The sequence below is a fragment of the Trichomycterus rosablanca genome, chromosome 20 (genome assembly GCF_030014385.1).
Source record: "Trichomycterus rosablanca isolate fTriRos1 chromosome 20, fTriRos1.hap1, whole genome shotgun sequence".
In the NCBI taxonomy this organism is placed as follows: Eukaryota; Metazoa; Chordata; class Actinopteri; order Siluriformes; family Trichomycteridae; genus Trichomycterus; species Trichomycterus rosablanca.
In genome coordinates, this window is record NC_086007.1 from 10,463,934 (window position 1) to 10,483,459 (window position 19,526).

General features: G+C 38.9%; 1 long non-coding RNA gene across 2 annotated transcripts; it reads right to left on the reverse strand.

Moving 5' to 3' along the window:
* Positions 1-344: 344 nt before the first annotated feature.
* Positions 345-16,046, reverse strand: LOC134334472 (uncharacterized). 2 transcript variants are annotated; one of them, XR_010015492.1, is made up of 5 exons: positions 15,988-16,046; positions 4,633-4,729; positions 4,388-4,516; positions 4,205-4,298; positions 345-1,806 (listed from the first exon to the last, which is right to left on the reverse strand). It is a non-coding gene; the product is annotated as an uncharacterized LOC134334472 (long non-coding RNA). The 2 variants fall into 2 exon arrangements; XR_010015493.1 differs by lacking the exon at positions 15,988-16,046 and adding an exon at positions 4,888-4,952.
* Between the last annotated feature and the right edge of the window lie 3,480 nt (positions 16,047-19,526).

Here is a 19,526-nt window from a genome sequence, read left to right on the forward strand (position 1 = left end):
TTAAAGCTGCACAGAAAACTTTCCAGCCCCTTACAACGGTTCCCTATGGGAGTGTCTCCTATGGCGTCAAAATACGGCCAAAAGTATTGAAAACCAAAAATCAGAGTTCAATTTTGAGTTCATTTTGTATTTTATATTTAGTCAGTTTTTTGCTTTTGGCTGAGCTTTTTTTTAATCACGCTTCTCTCCGTCTCACTTTTAAATTAAGTTTCTCGCCCCTGCGGTTTTTTTTTTTTGTGCTCTGTTACACTTTTTTCTCGACTCAAAAATCCTCTCAAGTTTTTTTAAAAGTAACTTTTATTTTTAAACAATATTACAGAAGCATACATATCATATATACATAAACATGTCAATTTTGTTTTTACACTAAATTTAACAATATACAAAATAATTGTTTTTAAAATATATTTTCAGATACCAATTTTTTTTCCCAAATCCCAGAACACATCGACCCAAAAGAAAAATGTATAGACGCATTCAAAAACAAAACAAAAAAAAAGATTAATGGGTAAAAGCAATTACAGAAGGTACATCTACCAGAAATATTAAAAAAATTGCTCAATCTAGCATTGACTGGATAGCGTTTATAAAGTATTTTAAAAAGTACATCTCTTATTTTATTATTAATTATGAATTTATACTATAAAGTCCAAATTAACTGCCTTTTTGTAATGTCTCCAGGTATGTGAGAGATAGTTCATATACTAAAATGTTGGGTAAGAAGGTTCCTAATATTTATTATTATTTTTTATCCATTACATTAATTATATCAATATAAATATTAGGATCTAAAACAGTAAATTGTTGAAATTGTAATGTCACATGTCCCGGTCAGCCAATCCTGAACACACTCATCGGCTCTGGAGTTTTGATTCAGTTCAGCGGTGTTTGATTCAGTGAATCTTAATTAAATGATTCTGTTTGTGTCTCGTTTTGCCGATTGTGTTTGCGCTTCTTATTTCTGAATCTAACCGTTACCGTGTATAATCCTTGTTGTCTTCCGGCTACTGTTTTAGTCTATCCTCTGGGTTCCCTGATTTATATTCTGAGAGCGTCTGGTCAGTTTCTGCCTCGTGACATGTTGATATTTTAATAAAAATATAAAGTATGTAAACAATCGCGATGGTCACATTCTAACATCGGGTGAAAACGTTAATGCGAATTAACCGAATTACACTGTGTGCACAATTATTAGGCAAGTTGTATTTTTGAGGATAAATTTTATTATTGAACAACTACTGTGCTTTTAGTCAATTCAAAATGTTAATAAACCTCAAACCTGAATATTTAAGAAAGTAAAAGTGAGGTTTTGGCTTTCTTAGGAAAATAGCTATGCGTGCATAATTATTGGACAACTATTAGTGTGCAGAATTATTATGCAACTAAATAAAAAACTAAAATTCTCATCTCACTTGTTTATTTTTATCTGTTAAAGTGAGAATAATAAACAAACAACTTAAAATTAACAAATAAACATTTCTGACATTAAAAAAAATAACAGTGATCAATATAGTCACCCTTCTTTTTAATAACAGCCATAAGCCTTATATTCATGGAGTTTGTCAGTTTCCTGATCTGTTGATGATCAACTTTTTGTGCAGCAGCAACCACAGCCTCCCAGACACTGTTCAGAGAGGTGTATTGTTTTCCTTCACCGTAAATCTCCCGTTTAAGAAGGGCCCACAAGTTCTCAATAGGGTTTAAGTCAGGTGAGGAAGTGGGCCATGTCAATATTCTTTCATCTTTTAGGCCTTTACTGGCTAGTCACTCAGTGGAGTACTTTGATGCATGTGATTGAGCATTGTCCTGCATACACAGTAAATTTCATAGTGTTAAAATCAGTGTAAACACTTTTTTACTCCCTGGGAATTATCCTAACAACCGTCAGTGTTAAAATTGACATAGAGGTGGAGTTATTTGTCAGAGTTAACAAATCATGTGCAGTTTCATCTCCCTGCAGTGTATGTTTTGCCTCACAAGCTCCGCCTCCTAATTTGCTTCCCTCAAAGTTCGTTGGGCGCCATTTTCTTTGTGATTCATCAGCTTCAACAGGTGTGTCTTTTTCGCTGGTTCTCTTGAATTTGGAATGTACTGACATAAAATGCGTTTTGTTATGCTTTAATGTGTAATAAAATGTGTTTTTTTTTTTGGTTTCTAAACATATTAGGGCTACATTGAATTTTATTCTGTGCAGGGTGTCCTGCACCGTCATCTTCGTCCACAAACAAACGTAAGTTAAATATAAAGTTTGGGGCATTTAAATGTAATTGTTAAATGTTTTTGATGTAATTTAAATGTCGGGTCCTAAAAGGTGTTGGTAGTTAGTGTTACGACGAAACTTTTTGTCAAGAGGCCCTGAAGAAGCAGGCGGAGAATCCAGAAAGTACTCTTCCAAAACACTTTATTAAGTGTAAGAAATGATCTGTGAAAATATGTCAGAGCTAAGCCGATCGGCGCTCCTTTCTCCTGTAATCTGGGTGATCACCGAAAAAGAGTCCCTGCGTCTGCGCGCGCCGGTTTTTTAAACTAAGCTAGGCTCCTCCTCCTTTACTGCTGGTGGAGCCAATGAAGTGTGCTAAAAAGCCCAGGGCTCCGCCTCCCCCCACTCGGCAGGGGTCTGGGGGGACCATGGCCGGCGCCATTTTGAACAAAGGGGACACGTGGGTGAATGCCGGAAAACTTCCCATATTAAATTTACGTTTAATAATGTTGTTATGTTCCAAAAATCCTAACCAGCCCCCCTTGAAAGCATCTTAATGCTTTCACATTAACTTTTAACTTTAGGTTAGGTGTTTCTAGATTCCAGGAGAAAAGGATAGCTGTCAGCAACCCCCCAATTTAACCCCTCCCATTTTGTCCAACCCCTGTACATATACACATACATACAGTACATACATATACAGTAGATACATACATACATACATGCTATTTTACAATGATTATACAAATGAACTAGAATGGCATTTCCTAAAGAAAGTGCAGTGAGTGCTGAAATCATTCTAAATACAGCATTATTTATATGCAGACATTATGGCCGATTGTAGCCGTTATGGTCGGACGTAGCGAATTCGTGACAAACAGAAAACTTCAAATAACAGAAAAAATATTCGCCACATTAAATCTATTCCAATATCTCCGCTGTAGAAGCAATCAATAAGATTGTACGTATTTTTATCTTAGCACAACCTGCATCAAATTGAACAATTTCTCCAAATTTGCAGCCGCAAGATGCACAAGTCACTAACCGACAGGTTAGCTTCCGTGAATCGCATGTAGTTCCCACTCCGACCGGTCCTACGAGAAACTAGTGCTTGCAAAAGGTTCCTAGGAACGTATTCAATAAGCACAAACCGGCATTGCGAATTCGCGACAAGCGGCGTTAAGGGGTTAAAAGAAAATCTTCTGTTTTAAGAGGCTCCAGCATTGTAGAAGGCTATTAAAAGTAAAGTAAATTTTCAATGCTGATTTGGCTTAATAGTGTTGGTCAGTCTGTATCATATTGTTGAAAGAAAATTCACACTGGCATGTTCTGGGGTTCAACTTAGTGTCATCATTACACACAAGTTGGGAGCCAAATGATAAAGTATTGCAAATGAATAGCTTTGAAATTCTTCCTCATAATGTTAAGGTTGCTATATTATGTTTTTTACTTGTCAGGGAAAATAGAAAGAGAAAAAAAGCTTATTATTAGTATGCGGGTCTTCGTGATGTAATTCTACATGGCACTCACTGCCTGTATAGGTAAATGAGTGAATGACCACATAAAAAAAATGTCAGTTTCTGTGCCACCCCTGTGTGTGAGCAATGGTCTCAGTCTGGCCACCACTATGGAAATCGCCTGACTTTATATTGTTACATTATTTTTATTTGAAAGACAAAATACAGAAAAGTGGGCATAATTATAACCTATTTCTTACAACTTCTTACATTTATCTACGAAGTGTTTGAAACTCATATTAATTCTAAATAAAACCTGAACATTATTTTTTTTTTTTTTGCAATAGTGTTTTCTTGAAAGAAATAAAATATTTTTCAGTGTTTTGTTATATCGCCAAAAATATAGTTATTGCAAAAATAATCTGAAATATTGTGATATTATTTTAGGGTCATATAGCCCACCCCGACTGCTTATACATAAATAATAAACAAGCCAAAATGTAGCTGAAAATCTTTAATTTACACTATGATTATAATGTAAACTCACATATTCCTTTTTAGAATATGGATCCTTTAAGGATAGGAAGAGTGACACAATCCCAAGGGCATGAAACTCTTTTGTTGCTTTACTTACAGCTCTCCTGTAAAGAAGAAAAAGAAATGTTTTTTGGTAACATTTTTGCCTTGTTTACAAATAAGAGTCTCATGTCATGAACATCAAGCCTCTTACCCTTCCTTTTCATGCATGTGGGCTACAATGATGTTCACCATTAATCGCCTGGTGGAATCTTTCAAACTCCCAGTCTCTTCATACTCCTTGATCACAGTCATTCCTGCTGGCTTGGAAGTGCTCTACTATCTAAATACAATTATTAAAAATACAACAAAAAAAATTAACCATTTTTTTCAACTCCTTAACCCCAATTCATTTGTTTTTAACAACAAAGTGTACAAATATGTAAATAATAAAATTACATTTCTTGCGCTAGTGCTGTCCAATACCGGTTGAACCATGTATCTGTAAGACTTGGAGAGGAGGGTCCTTCACTGCCTTGGTGCAGAAAAGTAAACTCTGGAAATCAGAAATAACAAACATATTTAAACATTTTAAATGCTGCTTGTATTTTAGAAAACTTCTCTAGTAAAACATTAAATATATTTTAAACAATAAGTGGTTGATGACAAAATATTTTTTGACCAGGTGGCCATTTTGTATTTCATTATGCCTACCACAAGGTGTGAGTATCACATATTCAGTCAGCTCAGAGTAGTCAGTTCTTGAGTAATTCTGCTGGTGAGGTGTTTAAATACAGAAGAGTTAAATGACTAACTTTATGATTGTTGATTTTGAACTGAAATTCACAGTCAGCTTACCATCATCAGTGTAGATGACAAAACAACTTCTTGGACTTTTGCAAGTTCTGGAAATACGTCCATATCCACCTCTATGCCCTGCTCATCGACTGAGATCATGTGACTTTTAGTGTGGTATTTTCTGGTATAATAAACTTTTGCTGCACTGACACATAAGTAACACTTCATTAACAAACTTACTGTTACACTACTACTTTAATGACTTTGCACAAAACCACTTCCAGCACTAATAAAGTCTGAAAAGCTGAATTCTAGTTTTATATATTTCTTTGTCCCTCTGTGTTTAGCCTTTATCAACATCTTGACAAAGATTTTAAAAAAAAAAAAAAAAAAAAAAAAAAAAAAAAAAAATTTTAAATCAAACCACATGGGTGGCCATTGTTACAAAATAACCTTTGTGGTAAGACTGTACAGCATGTTTAGCATAACATTAACTTCTAAACTAAAAGTGCTGCAGTAATTTACTTAACTGGCTAACCTGTTATCTTAACTAGGGGTGGGTTTATAAAATCGATTTTTCGATTCGAATCGATCTTTATTTGAATGATTCGATATCGATTCATATAAACGCGAGATCGATCTTTTAAATTCCCCCCTCTTTTTTACGGTGTACACGGAAATCTGTTACTATGGTTACCCCCTTTAATTTCGCATGACCAGCCACTGTTTTTTTGCGCATTGAGATCTGACTTGCACATCAGTTCAGCATGGCAGAAGCTCAAGTTATGTCTTGTTCACACTACATGATTTTATGCCCTGATTTTCGCTCGGTGACAGGTCGGCGCTAGATTCGGGAGCAACTCTGTGTTCGGTCTGCGATCAAAACTCGCCTCTCAATCAGTGTGTGAAACAGCGAGGGGAAACACAGGGGAGAGGTTATAAACAGGTGGTTCAGGGGTGTAATATAGTTTCCATCAGAATACATCAGCACACACACAAGTTTTACAGCATTTCTGACCTGTTCGTTCTCTACAAAAAAAAATATTTATTAACCTCCAACTCACTACAGAACAATCCATGCTGCTCGCGTTGCCAGATCCACTCAGATCTCTTTATTTTTCTCACTTTGATCTCTCGCTACTTGTTGATCTGCATGCTTGGACGTGGTATCATTAAACCCCTAGTCACTTCTCACGTTTGTTTTTGTGACAAAACGTAGTTTGGGAGAGCAGAGAAGCTCGCCTGTGATTTCAGTTGGTGATAGATGGTGTAGTGTAAAACCCCCCATCGCCTGTGAGTGGTGTAGTGTGAACTGTACAGCGACCCGGCAAATCAGAAAGTCGTGTAGTGTGAAGCTGTTCAACAGCCAGGTGTATGTTTACATTACATTTACACTGTTGTAGTGTGTCAGACATATAAAATAGTAATAAAACATTAATGTCACTGTTTTTTGTTTTGGATTAATTGTTTATGTAAACAAAATACACAAATATTTTTAATAATGAAAATATTATGTACTTTGTACAATTATCACATTCGTTCTCTGAACATCTTTACATATTCATACAAAACCTATTAATGTAACTCAAATCTGCCTAACTGTGTTGAACCGAAATGAATTGAATCGAATCGAATCGGGACCTTGTGAATCAAATCGAATCGATCCAGGAAATTAGTGTTGACACCCAGCCCTAATCTGAACCACAACAGCAGCAGAAAAATGTACAATGTGAAATTGATAGAAATGAGTAATATGATTTGAAATATTTTGAAAACTATAATATTTTGCAACAACACCATTCATGCACCGTTTATAATCAAAAGTTTCAGTTTCTTTTTTCTAGGCCATAAAAGTATTTTGTATTTTTTTCTCCTTTTTCAAACCATTTGTGTCTTAATCTGATAAATGCACCCTTTGCTTTTTCCTCAAAAATATTATCTAAATTTCCTTGTAATTTTACCATACATTTGAACTTCTTTGGATTTGGATTATCACTAAGCGTAATAATTTCTTTAATAATAGTTTCCTCTTCTACTCGTTTTTCATTGACAATCATTTTACTTATTTTAATAGCTAAACATCTGACTTCATATTTCATCAATTCCCAATATATTGAATAGTTATACATGCTTGTCATGCTTGTCTATTTATTGAGCATGCATCAACAGCTTGTCTATGATGTTCTTTGTTAATGTCATATGTCATGTGTTCGAAATCTTTATTAAGTAGAAGTGAGTTGTTTAAAATTATCTGTCCCGTCAGCTGTATTAAATGATAGATCGATGGTCTGTGAGAACTGCAGGTTCAATACTAACTTTTGAAAAACTGTAGAACTACAGACGTGCACCTACATGGTACGTGAAGCTGAGAAAATCTACAATAAATATAGATTCAAGAAGGTGCAAAAGTAGGTGCAATGGTCTAGTATAGTGTATATTATATATATTTTTATATATATACACTGCTCAAAAAAATAAAGGGAACACTAAAATAACACATCCTAGATCTCAATAAATGAAATATTCCAGTTGAAAATCTTTATTCATTACATAGTGGAATGCGTTGAGAACAAAATAACATAAAAATGATCAATGTAAATCAAAATTATTATCCCATGGAGGTCTGGATTTGGAATCATACTCAAAATCAAAGTGGAAAATCAAATGACAGGCTGATCCAACTTCAGTGGAAATTCCTCAAGACCAGTTAAAATGAGGCTCAGTAGTGTGTGTGGCCTCCACGTGCCTGTATGACCTCCCTACAACGCCTGGGCGTGCTCCTGATGGGCGGCGGATGTGAACCTGCTCTCATCCGTGAAGAGCACAGGGCGCCAATGGCGAATCTGCCAATCTTGGTGTTCTGTGGCAAATGCCAATCGCCCTGCATGATGTTGGGCTGTAAGCACAAGCCCCACTTGTGGACGTCGGGCCCTCATACCACCCTCATGGAGTCTGTTTCTGACAGTTTGAGCAAAAACATGGGTATGAGTGGTCTGCTGGAGGTCATTTTGCAGGGCTCTGACACTGCTCCTCCTGTTCCTCCTGGCACAAAGGAGGAGGTAGCGGTCCTGCTGCTGGGTTGTTGCCCTCCTACGGCCCTCTCCACGTCTCCTGGTGTACTGGCCTGTCTCCTGGTATCTGCTCCATGCTCTGGACACTGTGCTGACAGACACAGCAAACCTTCTTGCCACAGCTCACATTGATGTCCCTTCCTGGATGAGCTGCACTACCTGAGCAACTTCTGTGGGTTGTAGACACCGCCTCATGCTACCTCTAGCACGTGGAGGCCACACCCACTACTGAGCCTCATTTTAACTTGTTTTGAGGAATTTCCACTGAAGTTGGATCAGCCTGTAATTGGATTTTCCACTTTGATTTTGAGTATGATTTCAAATCCAGACCTCCATGGGATAATAATTTTGATTTACATTGATCAATTTTATGTTATTTTGTTCTCAATGCATTCCACTATGTAATGAATGAAGATTTTCAACTGGAATATTTCATTTACTGAGATCTAGGATGTGTTATTTTAGTGTTCCCTTTATTTTTTTGAGCAGTGTATATATATATATATATATATATATATATATATATATATATATATATATATATATATATATATATATATATATATATATATATATATATATATATAGGAATTATTTAGCATTCAGATATTGAACATTCAGTCGTACTGAACAAAGAGTTTGAACAAACATGGTAAATCAAATTGTTTTACAAGGCACAAGAAAATAATTACTGTGGGCCTATGGGCTGGATTTTAACTGAAATGTTTTAACTCTGCTTTTGTTTTTAGCTCAACATGGGGCGTTATAAAAAGGGAGAAAGACAAAAACGCACTGATGTCTGGGGACTTGCTGGAGGCACTGAGGCCATATTTGGATTTTTAAAAGCATCTGATATTCAGAATAAAAACCAGAATTATTCTTCTAAAATCTGGGCTGAATTGGCGACGTCAGTGTTTAATGAAAACACATACAAGAACAGACATTGGTTATGGACCATTTGGGCCCATAACCGCCGTGGGATTCGGGATAAAGTCCTGAGGTCAGGTAAGCAGAAGTAAATGTTACAGCATGTTCTTGTAATAAGGCAACTTTTCTACAGTTTTAAATTTACGCACATTTGGTTACTGAATTGACGTGATTTTTTATTAAAAAAAAATATATATATATATATATATCACACACACACACACACACACACACACACACACACACACACACACACACACACACACATATATACTGTATATATTACAATTCTTGTTTTTTAAATTGCTTTAATGTCAGTTTGGTATATGAAGTGGAAGAATAGGTCGTTCTTGTTAAAACACAGTACATTATATTAGCATACATTACATAATGTGATATCAAAGTAGTAAAGGCAATATACAGTTCAGATATTTTTTCTTTCTTTTTTTTTTTTTTTGCATTAATTAATCTCCCTTCACTTTCCTGAGAATTTATTATTATAATAATTTTGGCTAAACACGGAGCCATGTGGCTGGATTTATAAGGTTTACCTGCACTAAATGAACAGATTCATAAACACACTACTGTACCTTTAACATTATAGTGCAGGTACATGAAATAGCATTCATTCATCTCTTATTTCATGAGTAAGTAATAATTTATTCCTACATGTAATACATGGATTAATTCATTATGAATATGCACTAGTTCATTTTGTCTAATGTAAGTGGTGGACAAGGTACACAAACCATGTAGCTGAGTTGAAGTAGATATCCAAGGTGAAATATTACTCCAGTAAAAGTAGTAGTAAAAGTAAAAATACTATTTACCTCCACTTGAGTAGAAGTACCAAAGTATTTAACATTTAAATGTTGAAAGTAAAAGTAGCATTAAAGCTGCACAGAAAAATGTCCAGCCCCTTACAACGGTTCCCTATGGGAGTGTCTCCTATGGCGTCAAAATACGGCCAAAAGTATTGAAAACCAAAAATCAGAGTTCAATTTTGAGTTCATTTTGTATTTTATATTTAGTCAGTTTTTTGCTTTTGGCTGAGCTTTTTTTTAATCACGCTTCTCTCCGTCTCACTTTTAAATTAAGTTTCTCGCCCCTGCGGTTTTTTTTTTTGTGCTGTGTTACACTTTTTTCTCGACTCAAAAATCCTCTCAAGTTTTTTTAAAAGTAACTTTTATTTTTAAACAATATTACAGAAGCATACATATCATATATACATAAACATGTCAATTTTGTTTTTACACTAAATTTAACAATATACAAAATAATTGTTTTTAAAATATATTTTCAGATACCAATTTTTTTTCCCAAATCCCAGAACACATCGACCCAAAAGAAAAATGTATAGACGCATTCAAAAACAAAACAAAAAAAAAGATTAATGGGTAAAAGCAATTACAGAAGGTACATCTACCAGAAATATTAAAAAAAATTGCTCAATCTAGCATTGACTGGATAGCGTTTATAAAGTATTTTAAAAAGTACATCTCTTATTTTATTATTAATTATGAATTTATACTATAAAGTCCAAATTAACTGCCTTTTTGTAATGTCTCCAGGTATGTGAGAGATAGTTCATATACTAAAATGTTGGGTAAGAAGGTTCCTAATATTTATTATTATTTTTTATCCATTACATTAATTATATCAATATAAATATTAGGATCTAAAACAGTAAATTGTTGAAATTGTAATGTCACATGTCCCGGTCAGCCAATCCTGAACACACTCATCGGCTCTGGAGTTTTGATTCAGTTCAGCGGTGTTTGATTCAGTGAATCTTAATTAAATGATTCTGTTTGTGTCTCGTTTTGCCGATTGTGTTTGCGCTTCTTATTTCTGAATCTAACCGTTACCGTGTATAATCCTTGTTGTCTTCCGGCTACTGTTTTAGTCTATCCTCTGGGTTCCCTGATTTATATTCTGAGAGCGTCTGGTCAGTTTCTGCCTCGTGACATGTTGATAATTTAATAAAAATATAAAGTATGTAAACAATCGCGATGGTCACATTCTAACATCGGGTGAAAACGTTAATGCGAATTAACCGAATTACACTGTGTGCACAATTATTAGGCAAGTTGTATTTTTGAGGATAAATTTTATTATTGAACAACTACTGTGCTTTTAGTCAATTCAAAATGTTAATAAACCTCAAACCTGAATATTTAAGAAAGTGAAAGTGAGGTTTTGGCTTTCTTAGGAAAATAGCTATGCGTGCATAATTATTGGACAACTATTAGTGTGCAGAATTATTATGCAACTAAATAAAAAACTAAAATTCTCATCTCACTTGTTTATTTTTATCTGTTAAAGTGAGAATAATAAACAAACAACTTAAAATTAACAAATAAACATTTCTGACATTAAAAAAAATAACAGTGATCAATATAGTCACCCTTCTTTTTAATAACAGCCATAAGCCTTATATTCATGGAGTTTGTCAGTTTCCTGATCTGTTGATGATCAACTTTTTGTGCAGCAGCAACCACAGCCTCCCAGACACTGTTCAGAGAGGTGTATTGTTTTCCTACACCGTAAATCTCCCGTTTAAGAAGGGCCCACAAGTTCTCAATAGGGTTTAAGTCAGGTGAGGAAGTGGGCCATGTCATTATTCTTTCATCTTTTAGGCCTTTACTGGCTAGTCACTCAGTGGAGTACTTTGATGCATGTGATTGAGCATTGTCCTGCATACACAGTAAATTTCATAGTGTTAAAATCACAGTGTAAAAACTTTTTTACTCCCTGGGAATTATCCTAACAACCGTCAGTGTTAAAATTGACATAGAGGTGGAGTTATTTGTCAGAGTTAACAAATCATGTGCAGTTTCATCTCCCTGCAGTGTATGTTTTGCCTCACAAGCTCCGCCTCCTAATTTGCTTCCCTCAAAGTTCGTTGGGCGCCATTTTCTTTGTGATTCATCAGCTTCAACAGGTGTGTCTTTTTCGCTGGTTCTCTTGAATTTGGAATGTACTGACATAAAAAGATTTTCAACTGGAATATTTCATTTACTGAGATCTAGGATGTTATTTTAGTGTTCCCTTTATTTTTTTGAGCAGTGTATATATATATACAGTGTATCACAAAAGTGAGTACACCCCTCACATTTCTGCAGATATTTAAGTATATCTTTTCATGGGACAACACTGACAAAATGACACTTTGACACAATGAAAAGTAGTCTGTGTGCAGCTTATATAACAGTGTAAATTTATTCTTCCCTCAAAATAACTCAATATACAGCCATTAATGTCTAAACCACTGGCAACAAAAGTGAGTACACCCCTTAGTGAAAGTTCCTGAAGTGTCAATATTTTGTGTGGCCACCATTATTTCCCAGAACTGCCTTAACTCTCCTGGGCATGGAGTTTACCAGAGCTTCACAGGTTGCCACTGGAATGCTTTTCCACTCCTCCATGACGACATCACGGAGCTGGCGGATATTCGAGACTTTGCGCTCCTCCACCTTCCGCTTGAGGATGCCCCAAAGATGTTCTATTGGGTTTAGGTCTGGAGACATGCTTGGCCAGTCCATCACCTTTACCCTCAGCCTCTTCAATAAAGCAGTGGTCGTCTTAGAGGTGTGTTTGGGGTCATTATCATGCTGGAACACTGCCCTGCGACTCAGTTTCCGGAGGGATGGGATCATGCTCTGATTCAGTATTTCACAGTACATATTGGAGTTCATGTGTCCCTCAATGAAATGTATCTCCCCAACACCTGCTGCACTCATGCAGCCCCAGACCATGGCATTTCCACCACCATGCTTGACTGTAGGCATGACACACTTATCTTTGTACTCCTCACCTGATTGCCGCCACACATGCTTGAGACCATCTGAACCAAACAAATTAATCTTGGTCTCATCAGACCATAGGACATGGTTCCAGTAATCCATGTCCTTTGTTGACATGTCTTCAGCAAACTGTTTGTGGGCTTTCTTGTATAGAGACTTCAGAAGAGGCTTCCTTCTGGGGTGACAGCCATGCAGACCAATTTGATGTAGTGTGCGGCGTATGGTCTGAGCACTGACAGGCTGACCCCCCACCTTTTCAATCTCTGCAGCAATGCTGACAGCACTCCTGCGCCTATCTTTCAAAGACAGCAGTTGGATGTGACGCTGAGCACGTGCACTCAGCTTCTTTGGACGACCAACGCGAGGTCTGTTCTGAGTGGACCCTGCTCTTTTAAAACGCTGGATGATCTTGGCCACTGTGCTGCAGCTCAGTTTCAGGGTGTTGGCAATCTTCTTGTAGCCTTGGCCATCTTCATGTAGCGCAACAATTCGTCTTTTTAAGATCCTCAGAGAGTTCTTTGCCATGAGGTGCCATGTTGGAACTTTCAGTGACCAGTATGAGAGAGTGTGAGAGCTGTACTTCTAAACTGAACACACCTGCTCCCTATGCACACCTGAGACCTAGTAACACTAACAAATCACATGACATTTTGGAGGGAAAATGACAAGCAGTGCCCAATTTGGACATTTAGGGGTGTAGTCTCTTAGGGGTGTACTCACTTTTGTTGCCGGAGGTTTAGACATTAATGGCTGTATATTGAGTTATTTTGAGGGAAGAATAAATTTACACTGTTATATAAGCTGCACACAGACTACTTTTCATTGTGTCAAAGTGTCATTTTGTCAGTGTTGTCCCATGAAAAGATATACTTAAATATCTGCAGAAATGTGAGGGGTGTACTCACTTTTGTGATACACTGTATATATATATTGGAATTATTTAGCATTCAGATATTGAACATTCAGTCGTACTGAACAAAGAGTTTGAACAAACATGCTAAATCAAATTGTTTTACAAGGCACAAGAAAATAATTACTGTGGGCCTATGGGCTGGATTTTAACTGAAATGTTTTAACTCTGCTTTTGTTTTTAGCTCAGCATGGGGCGTTTTAAGAAAGGACAAACACAAAAACGCACAGATGTCTGGGGACTTGCTGGAGGCACTGAGGCCATATTTGTTTTTTTTAAAGCATCCAATATTCAAAAAAAACCCCAGAATTATTCTTCTCCAATATGGGCTGAATTGGCAACGTCAGTTTTTAATGAGAACACACAAAAGAACAGACATTGGTTATGGACTATTTGGTCCCATAACCGCCGTGGGATTCGGGATAAAGTCCTGAGGTCAGGTAAGCAGAAGTAAATGTTACAGCATGTTCTTGTAATAAGGCAACTTTTCTACAGTTTTCTACAAAAAAAAAATATATATATTATATTATATTATATTACACACACACACACACACACACACACACACACACACACACACACACACACACACACACAGGGGTTGGACAATGAAACTGAAACACCTGGTTTTAGACCACAATAATTTATTAGTATGGTGTAGGGCCTCCTTTTGCGGCCAATACAGCGTCAATTCGTCTTGGAAATGACATATACAAGTCCTGCACAGTGGTCAGAGGGATTTTAAGCCATTCTTCTTGCAGGATAGTGGCCAGGTCACTACGTGATGCTGGTGGAGGAAAACGTTTCCTGACTCGCTTCTCCAAAACACCCCAAAGTGGCTCAATAATATTTAGATCTGGTGACTGTGCAGGCCATGGGAGATGTTCAACTTCACTTTCATGTTCATCAAACCAATCTTTCACCAGTCTTGCTGTGTGTATTGGTGCATTGTCATCCTGATACACGGCACCGCCACTGGATGCACATGGTCCTCCAGAATGGTTCGGTAGTCCTTGGCAGTGACACGCCCATCTAGCACAAGTATTGGGCCAAGGGAATGCCATGATATGGCAGCCCAAACCATCACTGATCCACCCCCATGCTTCACCCTGGGCATGCAACAGTCTGGGTGGTACGCTTCTTTGGGGCTTCTCCACACCGTAACTCTCCCGGATGTGGGGAAAACAGTAAAGGTTTACTCATCAGAGAACAATACATGTTTCACATTGTCCACAGCCCAAGATTTGCGCTCCTTGCACCATTGAAACCGACGTTTGGCATTGGCACGAGTGACCAAAGGTTTGGCTATAGCAGCCCGGCCGTGTATATTGACCCTGTGGAGCTCCCGACGGACAGTTCTGGTGGAAACAGGAGAGTTGAGGTGCACATTTAATTCTGCCGTGATTTGGGCAGCCGTGGTTTAATTTTTTTTGGATACAATCCGGGTTAGCACCCGAACATCCCTTTCAGACAGCTTCCTCTTGCGTCCACAGTTAATCCTGTTGGATGTGGTTTGTCCTTCTTGGTGGTATGCTGACATTACCCTGGATACCGTGGCTCTTGATACATCACAAAGACTTGCTGTCTTGGTCACAGATGCGCCAGCAAGACGTGCACCAACAATTTGTCCTCTTTTGAACTCTGGTATGTCACCCATAATGTTGTGTGCATTGCAATATTTTGAGCAAAACTGTGCTCTTACCCTGCTAATTGAACCTTCACACTCTGCTCTTACTGGTGCAATGTGCAATTAATGAAGATTGGCCACCAGACTGGTCCAATTTAGCCATGAAACCTCCCACACTAAAATGACAGGCGTTTCAGTTTCATTGTCCAACCCCTGTATATACATATACACACACATACTCTAAATGACCCTGGCTCATATATGGAGCACATTAATTATATATTTTTCACCAAAGACCAAAAACAGTAGGAGGTTCGCTTCCGAACTGTGCTACAATGAGAAACTGAAAACTGCTAATTAACTTCTCAGAACAGCCATTTCACGAAAACACATGTTGCCATTCAGTTCAGTGGTTTAAAACAGGTTAACACACTTTACAACCGGTTAAAACATTTTCTATAGTATTTTTAAAGGTCAGGAGTGTAGCTGGAACACAATTTACTAAAACAACACCCACACACCTGCCATTTTACACTCAGAATCCATGTGCCTTCGTTTTATCCACTAATAAGCATTTATTCACTTCACAGCTCAACCAATGTGTACAAAAACTGACTAGTATGGTGTTTTAACTAGTTTTACATGTTTTTGGTGCATTTTTAGCACAGAACTCACCTGAAAAACAGAATTAAAAACATGAGACGGAAACCGTGGCTTGCTTTCACGAATGCCTCTCTGGTCTGAGAGGAAAAGTGAACGCTACCATGGCTAGTCACGGCACAACCAGCGCTACACTGCCACCTACTGACAGTACCGGGAACCACAGGCGTACTCTCCTTAGTAAGGCTTTGACTTAAAGTGCAAAGAGTGTAAAATGGCACATTTGATTAAATAAATAGAATAATCAAAAGAAAAATATAAACACAAATGTGACCACACTTTGTGGGTGTCACACGCTCTCGGACAAAATAAAATGGCTCCTGACATTACCAAATAAATCTCTAGCTCTTAACTTTAAACATAATTAACCATGCAGTTTTTAGAACATATCCCACTTCTAGTACATTAACACAGGTACTGGGTAAAGCGAAGCTGAAGTGGGGTGAAATGTTGGGTATGTGTGTGGAATGTAAAAGGGTGGGATTCCCCAAACTGGTGTGTGTGTGTGGCCCCAAAAGCTTCTATGGTGTTAGGAGGTGTGTGAGGCCTATGTTCAGGGTGGCCTAATGTGGGGTAGGTAAACCTTTGGGTTGGCCTCCTATTTCGGGTAGATCTCCTAATCTCTGGAGACTGAATGTCAGTGGTGGGGGTCAGAGTAGGAGGGGGACAACTTTGCACCCCTGCAGGGTCACCTACTTGCTCAGGCTCACTCTCATCATCTGCCAACCTTGGGTCTGTCAGGGAGTATTCTGCTTCACTTTCTCCACCAGGCAGGGCTATTCTCTCAATCTCAGTCTGTCTTTTTCGCTTCCCTTTTTGAGATGGTGTTTCTGGTATTAGAGGTAAATCTACAGGTAAGTCATTAACCAAGTGCAGCAGGTTTCGGTGTAGAATGCGTGACTTTGACTCATCATTTTCAGGTGTTACTTTGTATACAGGGTTGTCATGAATTTGTTCTTTTACCACCGGGCCCTCCTCTCTCACTCAGATTTCGTACCAGCACACGGTCACCGGGCTGTAAGAGCACTCCCCTTAGATGTTGGTCATAGTACTTTTTCCCACGTGCACTAGATCGCCTACTATTTTCAGATGCAATGCGGTAAGCCTCCGTCATTCTCTCTCTCCATTTCTCAGCATAGCTCTTTGGAGCTCGAACCTCTTCATCTACCCCCAGACGGAACAGGAAGTCAACTGGGAGACGTGGATGCCGTCCATATAACAGGAAGAATGGGGAGTACCCAGTTGCTTCATGCCGGGTGCAATTATAGGCATGTACGATTTGCGGCAGATGTTCCTTCCATCGGGTTTTCTCCTTCTCCTCCAGTGTTCTCAGCATTTGTAGCAGTGTCCTGTTGAATCTTTCAGCCGGATTGCCTTGAGGATGGTAAACACTTGTTCTTGAGTGCCCCACACCTGTTAGTTTTTGCAAAGTTCGGAACAGTTCATTCTCAAACTCACGACCTTGATTGTGGTGCAACCTGGTGGGAAATCCAAATCGGGGAATAAAATCATTAAAGATTCTTTCAGCAGCAGTTTTTGCGGACTTGTCCTTGGTTGCATACACCTGCGCAAACCTTGTGAAATGATCCACAACGACAAGCACATACTCAAAGCCACCCTTACTAGGCTCCAGGTGGAGAAAGTCAATAGACACAAGCTCTAAGGGTGAGGTGGTGGTGATGCTACCCATTGCTGCTCTTACATGTGTCACTGTTTTTTTTTTGTTTTATACAGGGGCACAATCTAGTCACATATGCCTCCACTTCTCTTTTCATAAAAGGCCAATAAAAACGTTCTCTGGCCAGGTTAAGGACTCTCTCTGTGCCCACATGCCCCATGTCGTCATGCAGATGTTTAAGGACCATCTGTTTGTACTGGGCAGGAAGTACAAACTGCCGTCTATGACTGGTTCTGCGATATAAAAGGCCGTTCTCAAGGCACAGTTTGCTCCATTCATGCATCAGCCGTTTGACTGCACCACCCACGCCTTGCTTCATGTCATTAGTCAGTACTTTGCTTGTTTCTTTGAGCTTTAATACTGGGCCAACAACTGGGTCTGACCGCTGGGCTTTTGCAAGATCATCATGGTCAATTGCTGACAGGAAATTCATGCCGCTCTGTTCAGATAAGTCACCTGTGGACAGGTTCAGTACTGCAATCCATGCAACATCTTGGTTCTTTGCAGCATTGCCACCTTCCCATATTGCATTGACAGCTTCTCTTGTCAGTTCTTCTGTGCACTCAGTGACATAACTGTTCATATCAAGAGGGCATCGCGACAATGTGTCAGCATCCACATTCACTTTGCCTGGTCGATACTTGATGTTGAATCTAAAGTCAGACAGCTCACCGATCCACCTATGGCCCACAGTGTTCAACTTAGCAGTGCCCAGAACATAAGTTAAGGGATTATTGTCAGTATAGACTGTGAAATGCAAGGCATAGAACAAATAATCCCGGAACTTATCGCAGACAGCCCATTTTAGAGCTAGGAACTCAAGCTTCCCCGAATGAAGCCTGTAGTTCCTCTCAGCTGGAGTGAGGGTTCTCGAGCCATACCCAATAACACTCATCCTACCATCCTGACGCTGGTAGAGGACCGCCCCAAGCCCTTTCTCCGACGCATCTGTATGGAGTGTAAATGGCATGCCGAAGTCTGGGTAGGCAAGCACAGGTGGGTTAGCTAATGTGTTGATTAGTCTCTCCAAGATTTGCTGGTGCTCATCAGTCCATTCGATTGGGGTCCGTGAAGGCAACTGGGCACCTCTTTTGATTTCCCTCTTAGACTTACTTGGTCGTGCTGCTCCTTTCCCATCATTCACATGCAGCAGCTCGTACAGTGGACCAGCGAGCCGGGAGAAGTCCTGTACATATGAACGGTAGTAGCTCAAGAACCCAAGGAGTCTACGGACATCACCAACTGTACTAGGTGTCTTATTTTGCAGGGCGGTAACAGCCTCAATGTCTTTGGGGTCAATGCAAACACCTTCAGCTGATACCAGCCGACCTACATACCTGACTTCTCGCTTAAATAGCTCACACTTGGTGGGTCTCAACTTCACACCATGACTCTGCAAGGCTCTCAGGACCTTCCTCAGGACTCCAAAATGATCGTCAAATGTCCGAGCATAACAGAGAACGTCATCAAAATAAGGAATGCAACATTCATCCCGGAGCTCATCAAGCATTCCTTCCATACTCCTCTGGAAGGCAGCTGGGGCGTTGGTAAGTCCAAACGGGATCCTCACCCACTCATGTAGGCCCCATGGTGAAATGAAGGCTGTCAAGTGACGTGACCCCTCAGCCATGAATCCCTGATGGTATGCTTTTCCCTGGTCAAGGATTGAAAACCACGAGTACCCACCGAGAGTATCAAGGAGATCCTGGATCCGGGGAAGAGGGTGCCTATCAGGAACTGTTTTCTGATTAAGGAGCCGGTAATCAATGCACAGGCGAAGCGTGCCATCTTTCTTCCTTACACACACAACTGGTGCAGAATAAGGGGACTTAGATCTTACTATCCAGCCACGTGCTAGGAGATCCTGGATGTACTG